At 39.6% G+C, this 12,292-nt stretch overlaps 1 protein-coding gene across 1 annotated transcript in view; it reads right to left on the reverse strand.

Moving 5' to 3' along the window:
* LOC126211077 (uncharacterized) overlaps positions 1-12,084 on the reverse strand; it is a 323,398-nt gene extending 311,314 nt beyond the window's left edge. Inside the window, exon 1 of the mRNA XM_049940004.1 lies at positions 11,966-12,084. The gene's annotated coding sequence lies outside the window, so the exon portion shown is untranslated. The remainder of the gene's footprint in view (positions 1-11,965) is intronic.
* Between the last annotated feature and the right edge of the window lie 208 nt (positions 12,085-12,292).

A 12,292-nucleotide genomic window follows, 5' to 3' on the forward strand; every position in this document is an offset into this window, starting at 1 on the left:
AGTAAATCCATAAGGTCATTCTTACTTGATCACCGTTCCTTTTCAGCAGGAGAATCTTTAGAATAAGTGAAATACAAAACTTGAAACAAGAAAGTGCAAAATATTTTATTGCAATTAGGGCAAGCTTTATTGTTGATAAAGTCAACCTAACAAACTCACTCCAAGAAAGAGCGCACTTATATTTACTTAACATCGAATATTATAGAATATACTTCTGTTAAACTAATAAGAAAGTATCAGAAACTTTTAGAAAACGCGAAGATTAGTAGAAAAAGAGTTTAGATTCAGTGAGACGTCAAAGAGCAACACATCACCCACTGCCTTACAATTCCGCGTCTTTACGCATTGCGCTACACCGACCATTAATTACTTACGACCATACTTTGTATGTTATCATCTCCTGGAGCTTTAATCGTAGTTATGTTTTTAACTGACGTTCAGTTACAACAAATTGAACGGAGAACAATGAATTTTCGATGGATTCTCGTTGTGCGATTGTCTTGAAACGGCATACGTTCGTACTACCGGTAAGCAAATTACAGTAATTCTTTAACCAGAAATATGACGTTTCCCCTTCATTTTCATAGAAAAAATCGTACGGTTAACGACTGGTTTTCAAGAGATCCTCAATTTGTTGGAGCAGAAACGGCATATATAGATTTTGCTTCAACTGAAAGCCAATACGTTATTTTGTGCTCTGTAGTGAAGAGAGATGGTTTCATGTGACGTATATGGCGTTCTGCCATCTCATTGGTCTACGTTCAAACGCACATGCAGAACATCTGACATGCTACATATTGCTCTGCGAGTTCGAAAAGACTTCGCAAAGTGTTTTTTCCATTTTATGACGTCATAAACTCCGCACAATCAACGCTCAGTATCCGAATGCGCGGTCCATGTGCCGAAAGCTTAAGGGAAATGTGAAATTGGTACAGATTCTGTAAATCTGAATCTGAGGTAATAATTTTATGTATCTGAGATATGTGTAATTGTATTCACTCTGTTACGTCTTGTATGATGAAGACTGACTGACTGGCTTCATTTTATGAGTTTCGATAAAAAATGTGCTTTAGTTATATCACTAGAGAAAACCATTTAGATTTTGTTAAGGTATTTAAAGAAAAAAGAAACCAAACTAAAGATGTTTGTTGTATAAAAAACTGGTAGTATTCGAGATTTATTTTTTCTATAATTTTTTCCCGGATCACGTCGACGTAGTATATGTTTGGCTGTGCGGAAAAAGTTTCAATTCTTTTCATCTCTTTGTGCTTACGCAACCGAATATACGACGATTAGCTCGTCACGAAATATAAAAATCTGTTTTTCTTCTCACTTCACTCCTCTCTCTCTCTCTCTCTCTCTCTCTCTCTCTTTCTCACACACACACACACACACACACACACACACACACACACACACACTCCAGATCCTTTAAAGAGTCGAACATGTATAAAAAAATCCTTCAAATGTCTTACTCCTTTACCAGCCAGTTAATGTGTTAAATATTTGACGTTAAGCGCTTGAAGATGCAAAACCCTAATTATGTTGGACTATCAAAAAAGTCAAAAACAAAACTGGTAAACAAAAGAAGGTGATAACCACTTAATACGTTCATATAAGACCTTTCACGGCAAATGATGCACAATGTCATATTGTTGAGTTTTGGCTTGACAACAGCAAGTAATTTATAAAAGGAAAGTGTTCACAAATATGGGGTCATATCTCCTGAACTATACGTCATGCATTAATATACTTTTGCAGGAACATTCAGTGGTATATGTGGATACTGTCGGCAAAGTGTTGCCAATAGGATATGTAGTAAAGAAGTAATACTGACGTGAACAGCGAAAACGTGGTAAGTGAGAATCTCTTACTCCTACATTATTTTGTGGGGGTTGTCAGCGAGAAAAAGTTTCAGAAATGTTTTAAATTACCTGTAACATTTGTTGGAAGTCACTACGTGCTCTCATTCTCAGGTACTAGATGAATATTGTCCAGATAATGTGCGCACCGTAAGATATGCTACCTCAAGGAGTAGACACTGTTTCTAACTGTAATACTTGACTTATTGTGTTGAACCTTTAATGTTATACCTCATACTGAGCCAAACACGAAAATATTTCAAGCTTTGTTCACCAGTTTGTAATACCTATTTTTGACCGATTTTATATCGGTATCGATATTCCGATGTCAGTTTGTAGTATTGCTTATGTACAAGTATAATGTTGTATCTGTCGTGGAAAATTTTTGGCTTTGTATACACGTTTCAGCTCTGTGAAGCTTTTGAACGATGTTGTTTAAATTATGCTTGTGTATTTAAATAACTAATGGAATTATTTTTATGTAATGTACTGTAAATAACTTGGCCCATAGTTAGGGAACATAGGGTTGAATGTAAAAGATGTAGAGAAGCCCCGCAGCTACGGAAGTAGCCTGGCGGATTGGAAAAGGGGTGTTGGCGCGCAAGTGGCAACTCGTCCTTTGTGTCGGGTAAGGAGTCTGGGATGAGCCGTGCTGTGGGTAACAACTCGCTAGCAGTAGCGGATCATTGTGGCTCATATTCCTGGAGTTTTGAGGCCAGAAGAGCTTAAGGGCAGTATTTATGGGCCTCGGATTCCGCATTTGGTGATACCATTATCATGGCATGGTTTTTGTCCCTATAAAAATACAATTCCAACGCTAAGAGAATACATAACAGGACGAGGCCAACAGTATTGCTATGACTGCATCGCCGCCAGGTTAACAGCCACTGGAAATTGAGCCACCAGTGCCACCAGCTTTCCACTAAATCGTTTATATTTGGCACTCTGTAAATCGACCAGGTATTTGTGAAATTTGGTTGATTTTAATAATAATCGTGGTATTGTTAAAAGCTCTATCTTATAACTGTGATTAACCCAAATCACAAACCTGGACAGGAATTCTATTCTAGTAAATTTTATTACAAGTGTCCTAATTTATTATGAGAAAGTGGTTGAACTTGAATTTAATGTTGTGTTGTCATTTGCACAGCCAATTATAATTTTGAGCAGGTCCAAAGACTGCTTAGGAAAGCTCATTTGTTATTTAAAGAGTTATAGTTTGCTGTGCTTTACTTAATTGATAATTAATGATAAGAATACTTACCTTTTCTCATACATACGGGTGTAGTTTTGTTAATGAGCATGTTCTTCTAACCATGAAAGTGTAAGGGCTCTCATGTACTAGGCTTGTTAATGAAGCAATGCAATGCTCTTTCAAGCCAGTGTAGTTAAATTTTCATTCTGTTTAGTTGTTCAAACCGAGTTTAGAAAGAACTATTTACTGTGTTATCCATTCTAATGCAAGTTGGTTAATGAACAGGCATAGATACCCTGTACTAAGCAATGAAGTTATAGATTATGATCATTAGCAGACCCTCTGATTTAAATTCACAATCATTTCAAGCTTTTCCCTGTTCAATATTGCCACTAGTTTCATGTGTGTCGGCAATTGGTTTTATAAATTGTTACACATAGTTCATCTAAGGTATGTGTTATTGAGAGGCATATGTTACTGTTTACTATCTCATTGGCCATTTGTGTGTTAGTCTCACATTTATCTGCAAGGTTAGGTGACTGTGTTGTAGTATGAACAGATATAATGAAAGATGGTTCAAATGGTTCAAATGGCTCTGAGCACTATGGGACTCAACATCTTAGGTCATAAGTCCCCTAGAACTTAGAACTACTTAAACCTAACTAACCTAAGGACATCACACACACCCATGCCCGAGGCAGGATTCGAACCTGCGACCGTAGCAGTCCCGCGGTTCCGGACTGCAGCGCCAGAACCGCGAGACCACCGCGGCCGGCTATAATGAAAGACTTTAGTGTGTGTGTCTAGAAAGGTTAGGTTAGCCTCAGCGTTGCCTTCTGCCTTATTATTTGGCTTGACACTAGACTGCCTAATTAGGCTTGCGACCGGTTTTAATATGTAATGTTACAACTTGCTTTTGTGCTGGGAGAACGTCTGTTCCAGACTCACCGTTTACTATTGTTTATACTCTGTTACAGTGTTTCGGAAACTAATCCCAGTTTGATTGTTCTGTTGCCATTAGTTTGGTTCACGTTCAATTTTCTCAAACATTCCTTGCAGAGGTATAGCGTTAGCATCGATTGCCGTTTTAAGGAGATCGGTGGTACCGTTACAAGTTGTATGAAATACTGAAAATAAAATTTTTGTTTCCCCTGGAAGCTGCTAGATAGGCAACCTGCAACTGGAATTGTATGACAGTTTTATCCGTTTAGTAATGCAGATACCAGTTTGACTAAATCCATTGCGATACTGCAATCACTACCACGGAGGAAAACAGACCATTTTGTAATAACTTTTTCAATACTGAGAATCTGAGAAAGTGCCGTAAAATACAGGCCGATTCAGCAACGCCTACCATTGTCGTTTTATGCAACCCGCAAACTTTTATATGCCTTCATAAACCACCGCGAGATATTCATGTTCTCTCGCTCGCTACGCTCAAACCATTAGTCCTACAGAAAAAATTAACAGAACGTTTCTGCAGGAAATTTAATATAGTTCAATTTTGTACTGGGATACTTTTTCGCTAGATGCCGTAGTTTTCTAGTTATTCACGGAAAACGTACTAAAGCGCCCTTCAAACGCACCCACAGTCCCACACTCAGCCCCCACTGGTCAGAATTTATAGTATGTTTCTCATGACATTCTGTCCTTCTAGTGTACAAACCTTTGCGACTGCACGAATTATTCCCCACATTCGATCTCTTTTGGTATTTAATGATTGACCTGATTACACCACCGGCTGAGTCGAGACACGTACAAATTGTAAAATTGGCGATTGTATTTATTTTACCTAACAATTTTATGAATTTTAACAACATAAAAAAAACAATTACACCGTTGTATTCATCAGGCCTTCTGGCCACGAAACTACTGTGCTTGTAAGGGTTAAGTTTGAATCGGATTGCAAATGCAATTATTTTAGTGGGACATATACGAAAGTAGTTTTTTTTTCATTACCCTCACCGGCACGTTTAAACTAATAATACTAACGAAATATTCGACTATGTGGATATCTGGGATAGTTCGTGTAGTCGATGATTTTCGTACAATGGTAGAAGGGGGGGCCGCGAACATAATACTAGAAATTATGAATGGTGAGGGATGAGTATGGGTGGAAATGCATTTGAAGATCGCTTCTGTACGTCTTTCGTGAATAACTCTAAAACCATCTTCTCTAGCCAAAACCTATCCCAGTTCAAGATTTAGCCACATTACATTTACTACAAAAATATCCTGACCATTTTTTCTGTAGGTCTGGCGCATAGCGAGTGAGAGAAAACGAAAATCCCGCACGTGGTTTATGAAAGCACGTATATCACTGCGGGTTGCATAAAACGACAGCACTAGGGCACCTGAATCACTCTGTATAAACGTGGCACGTGATTTCAAAGAAAATATTGACTTCATTCTTTTATTTATGGGGTTTTGTATATCTCTGAAATGTATCACCAAGTTCAGATGATCCTTCTTCCTTTGGAATGACCATCCGACTCGCTTGGCAACAGCAATAAATGTTACGTATTTATAGCGGATGGAAGAGACGTGATGGTACGGCGTGCCTTGTTCCGGACACACACTGTCTGGCCGCGAGCAACTGCCTAGTATCAATCGTCTTGGCTCTCGTGCTATTGACTGGTACGTGGACTTAACAGTACGCGATCTGGAGGCCACAGACGCACGTGTGACACCAAAATGGGCTATTCGCGGTGGTGACAAATGTGCACTCCCTCCAACTCAGCAATTATCTCAGATAAGGACTGTAAATAAGTACTCTATTATTCATCTCAGTTATTTAATAACTTTGACGCAGCAGTAATAATAAAGCTGTAGGAAACAGTTGACTGCAAAGTCACTGCCCATGAATTATAATCAGCAAGACGCAGTTTGATACGGATGGACCAGCAAGAAAGCTCCCCGGGATACGGCAAGGCACAGATTTCGGCTGTCCGCTTTCCGTGAAGCTCGTGTAATATCTCAGTTTCATTTTTTCCGCCTCTAGTATAGAAAACGCATTTCCTTACAATTTAATTTAAATATGTTTAAATATGTGTAGAAATACGGTGGCATACACTTTTTTGCTCTCTGGACTTTCAGTTGTCTTCCTCTCTATGGAGACGTGAACGTTGCCAAAGATCAATTCTGATTCATCAGAGTCATTAATCTTAGACGTTCCGTCTCACTTATTTAGCCGCCAATTTAAAGAATGTAACTTATAACTAGTGCGACACGAAAGAAAATACAAACATTTTTAGGATTTTATTCATTGAATGCTGCCAAACGATAAATGCGCTGCTCAAAATAAAACACAAGATAAAGAGAATCTTGTCTCTTTTACTCATCTGTTTCAGCCGATCTCCCTCGGCTACATGATCACAGAAGGCGCTGCTAAGCAGCAGTGGAAGTAAAAAACTACCAGTATTCTCAAGCTCGGAACAAAATATTTTATTCAGAGTCAAGAGCAAATATAATACGCATTCATGCATCCCCTTTGTTAATATTATTATTATTATTCACGTATGGGCCCTATAAGACAACGCGAGATACAATTCATCAATGTCGCTTTTAATGGTTGGCCTTCTATCGTGTCCAAATGTGTTTCATCATTTCAGAATTAAGTCTCTTTCCTTCATCAGACCGCAGTGTTCCAGTCCGTTTTCCAACTTCCCTCTGACCAACATTCGAATCAAACATCTTTTGTCTGAATGTTTTTCTACCTGTAACCTCTGCCTGAGTTATGCCGGCTACGTTAAGATCCCCCTTAACAACAGCGATCCATTTAATTGGCTCAGTTTTGGCCTTACCTCGGTTTTCGTAGATTTCTACTATTTTTTTGTCAACCTCGTGGGTGTCATTCTTTTAATGTGCCCATAAAATTTAAGTCTTCGTTTTCTCATGTCACCATGTATGTCTGCGTATTCTTCTATTTCCCTATTACTTCTCAGCCTATAAGTTTCTCCACCAGTAATTTTTGGGCCTAATATTTTCCTAATAATCTTTCTTTCTTTCTTTTAATTTATTCAATATCCCTCTTTCTACTTAAAATTATAGTTTCTGCTCCTTGATGATTCAGGTTTGATCACAGTGCTGTAACGCCTAAGTTTACTGACTTTAGAAAGTGATATTTTATTATAAATATTTTGTGTTAATCTGAATGCGTTTGCCAATTTTTGACAGCGATCTTCATTTGTTGCTTTTTTCAGATCGTTTTCTTGTATGATTTCCCCCAAGTATTTAAACTGGGAAACCCTATTTATTTTTACATATTTCGTTTTCAAAAACTTTGGTGCTTGTTTGTTGCAAGTCATATGTTCCGGTTTTTCGAATGATATTTGCATTCCTACTTTTTCCGCAACTTTTTTAAGAATTTCAATTTATTTTTGAGCAGTGGTAATATCCCTAGTTATAGTTGCCACATCATCTGCAAAGACGAGGCAATCTACTTCTACCTAACTTGATTGATAGATCTATATTTTGACTCAATTTTTACTCTCGCCATTCTGTAATTATCTTTTCCAAAACACAGTTAAACAGGAATGGGGAGGCTTCATCTCCCTATCTAACACGTCTTTATATCAACTGGTTAAGAAATTTCTCCTATGAATTTAACTTTAGAGCTAGTGTTAGTTAACGTTTCCTTAATCAGTGTTAGAGTTACATTGTGTATCCCTTGATCCTTTAAAATTTGGAAAAAGAGATTCACAATCAACTGAGTCGTAGGCCTTTTTAAAATCCACAAATGTGCATGCAATATTGTTACCAGAAATCTTATGGTGCCTAAGAATTAGTTTGAAATTAAGAATTTTTTTCTGGACGGGATCTGTTTGGTCTAATGCCTGCTTGGTATTCGCCAATTTTAGGTTCTAACTTTTCTTTGGCACAATCAAGTAAACATTCCGAGAGAATTTTGTATGTGACCGGGAGAAGACAGGTTCCTCGGTAATTATTAACGTAGGTTCTGCCCCTTTTTTATGCAATGGATGAATTACGGCAATTTTCCAGTCCTCAGGTATTTTCTCAGTTTTCCAGATATGTCCTGTTACTTGAGTGATCTCTTTTATAGTGTTAGGGCCAGCTGATTTTAGTAGTTCTGCAATTATTCCGTCTTCTCCGAATGCTTTATTGTTTTTAACTATCTTAATTTGATTAATTATTTCGATTTCGTCAGGTTCTTGAGAGTCAGGATTGGTGTTATTAGTTTGCTGTGGTTGGAATTTATTCGCTGGTTCTGGACAGTTTGATAGTTTTTCAAAATAATTAGCAAGTACCTTACAATTTTCCTGGTTGTTGAAAGCCAAACTGCCATTTTCCTTTTTGAAGCAAATACTTCCCCTTTAATTAATTACCTTCCCCGAGTCGCGATACTCGGAAATGTGCTACAGGCCTGTTACATCTTATTCTTCTAATGTTCAACAACAAGAGCGCTTCACCTCGAACATGTATCAAATATGAGTACAGACAAATTTCTGATGGCATTCAGAAGATTTATTGCGAGGAGAGTATTGCGAAACACCCTTTACCCTGACAACGCAAAAAAATTTCAAGCAACGAACACGGAACTAAAAAAACTCTTTCATTTCCTTGAGAAGAGAAAAACCAGCCAGCAATGGAAGTTCATTGTTCCACAAGCAGTTTGGTCGAGACCTTGGCAGGAGTGCATAGTAGGTACAAGGAAAGACTGCCTCACAAAGGTTTTAAAAAGATCGGTAATAAATTAAGAACCATTTAGGACTTTGAAATAATAATCAGTCTTGATCGCAAATTTTTATTAAAAAGCACCAGTTTCGACCACACCTAAGTCATCATCAGACCACGTCTCATTAGGTGCGCAGTTGCCAGAGGTGTCTTCCGACATGTCAGCTTTCCGCTCGTCGTCTTTGCTCGCCACCTAACGAGGCACGGTCTGATGATGACCTAGGTGTGATCTAAACCGGTTACCATTGGCATGTAATTTTAAATTTTTAACAAAAATCTGCGATCAAGACTGATTGTTATTCCAAATTATCTAATCAGATTTCTGCTTGTTCCTATAATGTTTTCAAAACTTTATTACCTCGGAACTGGTGGAAATAGAAGCCGACAAGAACTCGCGTCAAATAGCACAGTGTGACTCAGAAACACTCACACTGAGCCGTTTCTTAGCTGGTGGAAGGCTGACTGAATTACCTAGGACCCTGGAATGAGTATACAGCAGGGTGTTAGAAGAGAGGCATGGCAAAGAGAGAAGCAGCAAAATGACTTCATGGGGAGGTGGAAGGAAGAACATCGTCTCGAGCTCACAAACTATCGTCAAGTTCAGTGTGCTAAGAGGAAACCTATCAAATGCCGAGTGGGAGATATTGTTCTGTTACAGGAACGTACACTGCCGAGGCACCAGTGGAAGAGAGCCTGCATAACTGAAAGGACAGTAATATACGGTATAGTGCTTACCTTAATGTAGCTGGTCGTCCGATTTGAGACTAACCAGCATACAGAGGATGTTAAGGATTGCAAATAAATACACTGTTTTTTTTACTTATCCTTGAAAGTAGAACTAATAATAAGGCTGTAATAAAATACATATGGTGTCTTGTTTGTTAATCCACGACATTTAACAATGTCTAATTCAATTATTCGTGAATGTTGCATCGGATGTATGCCTTGAGGCTAACACTGCGTGGCCGACGGTGATCAAATTATATGACACATTAGCACGTTGCTGATAGCCACGATTAATTCTTAGCTTCTTCGTGGGAAACATTTAGGCTCCACATACGTAATCTGCAAGGCGAGAAAAATGAGTGGCTGGCGGTTTCTGACAAACGTTCAATGCGTTACCGTTGCGCAAAACGCAACACACATTCACTTGTAGCAGACGACTCTGTTTGGTGCGCCTTGATCGGTGGGTAGTAGGTGCTGTTATCGAGTTTTTCTCTCATCTCCCTCTTGCTTCCAAGTGTTGCAGAAATGCTGCAGACGTACTCTAGCGACATATACTGCTTACTTAAAAAGCGGTCATATTGTTCTCGTATGTATAGGAAATAAAGAAGATCGAAGGATCTCCGTAGATAATGCATGTCCTACACAGTTATTAGCCTTTACTATCTTCCCAGGTTGCGTCATTTTGCTCGAAAGATGCAGTGAACGGGAAGTGTATAATTTTAGCACTACATTATAAGAATGAACCTTTGTTAAGGTACAACTCTAAAAAACCAGGGATTGCATTACGAGTTACTAGTTGCATGTGTGTGGAACTCTTTACCATTGCTATCGCTTCGAAAAATACGCATACGTGGATTACTACTTGTTTGTCGTAACATTTCTTTAGCTTCGTCGCATCCCATCGTCATTTCATGGCTCTGCCTGCTCGTTCCGTTGCGACAATAAAAACAAAATTATTCAAAGCGCGCCGAAAGTTACTTCTCACGCCTATCAAAAAAAATTATAAATTAAAGATTCTAGGTATTCGACACGCCGTCTATTATTCTGACTTAATTCTCGAACAGTTCTTTCTAAATAAAGTTTGTGTGCTACTTCTTATTACAGTTCGACAAAAGTACGACGACGTTAACAATTCCCATATTTAATGGAGGCGTTGTCTGCAGAATGACAATAACCAGTTAGCAGCGTCAGACGAGGAAGCGCTTCTTTCGACGCACTATTACCTGAGGGCAGTGCTTGAGAGATTTCTCATACGTAAAACGCTAAAACTCAAGAAATTGCGCACATTACACTTCGTGAAAGGGGCCAAAACGCATGATATTTTGCCGCAAGAGAGGGCTGTATAGAAAAATGACATTTTGCAAACCAAATCCTAAAATTCAATTACAACTACTCGAAAACTTCGCTTAAAGCGAATGGAACGTCAAAACAGTTTGCCGTGTCGCAGGAGTTGCTGCAAAAAAAAAGCTCAGAAGCAGATTACCGTGGGGACATAATTTTTTTTTAATGTAAGCAGGATTATTCTATCAAAGTCCTGTTCCGGATATTATACCTGTGAGATGATGTGCTCTAAACACGTATTATATTTTCTGTATAAGAGTCTACAATGCTGATAAATAAATTAATTATTCTGTGTTATGTGAAGAGATGTACCCACGGTACCCATACAGCGTGAATTACCTATTTGAGTTTTGCTTAGCTCTAGTGCCTACCGGTGATAAGACTTAACCTCCCATCAAAGCAGCCAGCAGTTCGACTTCTTTCGCCGTTCTGCGGCCAACAGTCACGGAAATAACCGCCGCTAAAAAATATTTCTATATTGCCAGCTAACAAACTTGACATTGTAACTATAATATCAAGCACTATGCTACATGTTTCGTTGCTACTCATCAAGAGAGTGAATTATAAGTAGCCATCATAAGGAGAATAGAAATTAAACGCGTCCTTCTACGCAATTAAAATAAAAGTACTGAAAAATTTCTGGTGAAATTCATTCAATGAAATTCGTAAAATCTAATACCGAGTCCGGTTTACTCTCGATAAAATAAAAGGTAGGTAGTCATCCTCGAACACATGAGTATTACATTAAAACTGATTCAGTTTTGAAACCTAAAATATTAGAGATGTAATCGTAAGTGTTAAAAAGATTGGTGCAAAACACGCTTTAGATGCACAAGCTGTGAGTTTTCCCAACAAAGTATTCGGGGAAACATTGATTTAGAGTCGAGAAAAAGCTGCAGCAGCAGTGTAAGAAAGTGTCGGACGCTGAACTGAGGCTAACGATGTTGCTTTACAGAACAAAAAGAAATAAAGGGCAAGTGGTGATGATATACGACTGCTCTTTGATGGAATGAAGTACGTGTTTAAGGGACGTTATTATAATTATCCGTCGCTACAAACAGCAATAAATGCGGCGGTGGCCGTTCCCGCCTGTCGTGCTGACAGAGATTTCACCCGGCTGCACCGCCAGCGACGTCTGCTCGCTCACCTGGCAGGCCGCGCGGTCCGGCAGGGGCGTGCCTCTCGTTCCGGAGTCGGAGGATCGCGCGTCCGCTGCGAGCTGCCTGGTGGGTTGCCTACGCGCTGCGGCAGGTTCGCACGGGGCGCCGGGCTGCACACGACTGAGCTCCGCGCAGCGTCGCCAGCGCCCCCGAAGACCGCGGGTCCGCGCATGCGCGGTGGCGCCGCCCGCCGGCACTGCTGTGCGGTGTTTACACGCGCGCGCCCGGCACCGGGCGGAGGCGGCGCGTATTGTTCGGGGCGCGGGATTAGCAGCCTATTACCGTTGCCGGGTCGCGGCCGAGAACGAGCCACG

Source organism: Schistocerca nitens, chromosome 1 (assembly GCF_023898315.1).
Source record: "Schistocerca nitens isolate TAMUIC-IGC-003100 chromosome 1, iqSchNite1.1, whole genome shotgun sequence".
NCBI classification, from domain to species: Eukaryota; Metazoa; Arthropoda; class Insecta; order Orthoptera; family Acrididae; genus Schistocerca; species Schistocerca nitens.